Here is a 2,187-nt window from a genome sequence, read left to right as displayed (position 1 = left end):
ATCTTTCCAGTTACACAATTAAATAATGTCACACCAAAAGAATATATATAGATATGCACTTTTGTTACATTTATTGTTCAACGACTTGTGTGCAATATATGTTAATGTGCCAATTCATTTAGTAAATGTAATGTTATTCATCAATAAATTCTCATTTCTCATTTATAAAGTCAGTCGATTTTGCTATAACCTCATTTTAAATTCAATTCGAAATAAGAGAATGCTGTATGGCTTGATGTCTGTGTGTAATATGTTTGTTAACTAAGAATTATTTATTTTTCGTTTGGTTTTATTTTTTGATAATTATAAGACAATTATACACTGAAGAAGGTGTATAAATAAATTAATATGAATAAAAAAATATTTTAGCCAAATAATTTATTATTAAAAGAATATAAAATATTATTACTTATGGTTGTTTTTTAAATATCTGTAGATTGTTGTTTTATTGCAAAAGCTTGATTCGACAAACAGTTATAATATTATTAATAATTATAAAAAGTATAATTATTATTAGTTATTTAATTATTGTTATTTATTATAATAATTATATTTTTTTATACTAATTTTATTATTTTATTATTTAATATTATTAAATTTTTTATTTAAAATAATATAATTATTACTATTATTACTACTATTAAATCATTTTAATATTATATTATATTATTATTATATATATAATTATATTATTAAATTAGAATGTTAATATATTTTTTTATTATAACTTATACATTAAATATATATTAAAAAAATGGTTGAATTAATTACAGATTTTAAATTATTTGTTTTATTAAACTTAATATTAAAATTAATTAATGTCTTTTTTAAATAAAAAACAAAATAAATCAATGTTTGTTGTTTTTGTTATTTTTGTATTAAACGGGATATCAAAATCAAACTGTTTGTCATAAAAATATTTAACAAAAAACACAATAACTATATATAAAAACAAATTTATACTCAATAAATCATTCTTATTTTGATACCATGTCTCAAACATAGACTCCCATATAATCTATATTGTGCCAAATGGATCGCTCTTTATTTTATTAAGTATATCGTTGGACTTGTCGTCCTTATGTTGTTTGTTGTTTTTATTATTATTTGTTTTGATTGATAATTGTTTCGAACTCACAACCAGATTAATTAAATTTGAAAATTATCAACAACAAATACGACAAATATTCAACACTAATATATCCCACATATCATGATATCTATTGTTAATGCTTGAAGAAACAATTAAATTTCAAAGTCAAACAACAAACTTTAGTTGTAAACAAAGAGTGGAAGAGAAGATAAGAACGGATCAGTTATCTAGTTATAAAAATATTGATACAAATAAAAGACGGGGAAAGCTGAAGATTGTCTAGTTATTAAGATTTATTGTAAATAGTCCGTATTAAGGTTCGTAAATATATTTAAATTTTATTTCGTTTTGATGACAATAAATATTTTTTGTATAATTATAGTTAACTTTAAATTGTTAAATTATATTTAATTATAAATAAATTTTTAAATGTTCACCATATTTTTAACAATAAATTCTGTTTTTTGACACAAATTTCCTGAATTATTTGTTTTATAATGTGTAATATAAGCTTTTTTTTTACTAAATTCTTTAGTATAAATTGAATTGACTTTTTGATTTGCTTTCTGGTTTTGAATTGTAATATTTTTATTAATTAGATCTTCTTTATATTAAAATATTATTAAAGTATTAATTAATATTTAATATTTTATTTGTATATTGATTTGTTTCCTTTTTTATTTTATTTTTATTTTTTAATAATTAATATTATTAAATATTAAATATTTAAGTAAATTTTGATAGTAGAAGGTTTAATTTTTTATCAAATTTAATTTGATTAGTTATAATGAAGTGGTCTTTCAATATTTATATTTTTAATATAAGTATTATTTATGAAATTAATTTAATCATTTTTTTATTTTTTTTTATTATTATTTATCTTTGTATTTTAATAGTATATAATAATTTAATTTAATTAACAACAAATTATAAGTTATTCAAATTTAATCAAATTTTTTTATTGTATTTTTCTTTCAAATGCATGTATCATATATTTTAACAAATTATTTTACATAATATAATACATTTTTTTATTTTTATTATATGTATTAATAATTTATTATAATTTATCTTTATTTAACTAATATTTATTT

Source organism: Entamoeba invadens (assembly GCF_000330505.1).
Source record: "Entamoeba invadens IP1 unplaced genomic scaffold scaff_1105074726209, whole genome shotgun sequence".
Taxonomy (NCBI): Eukaryota; Evosea; order Mastigamoebida; family Endamoebidae; genus Entamoeba; species Entamoeba invadens.
This window is presented reverse-complemented; position numbering follows the sequence as displayed.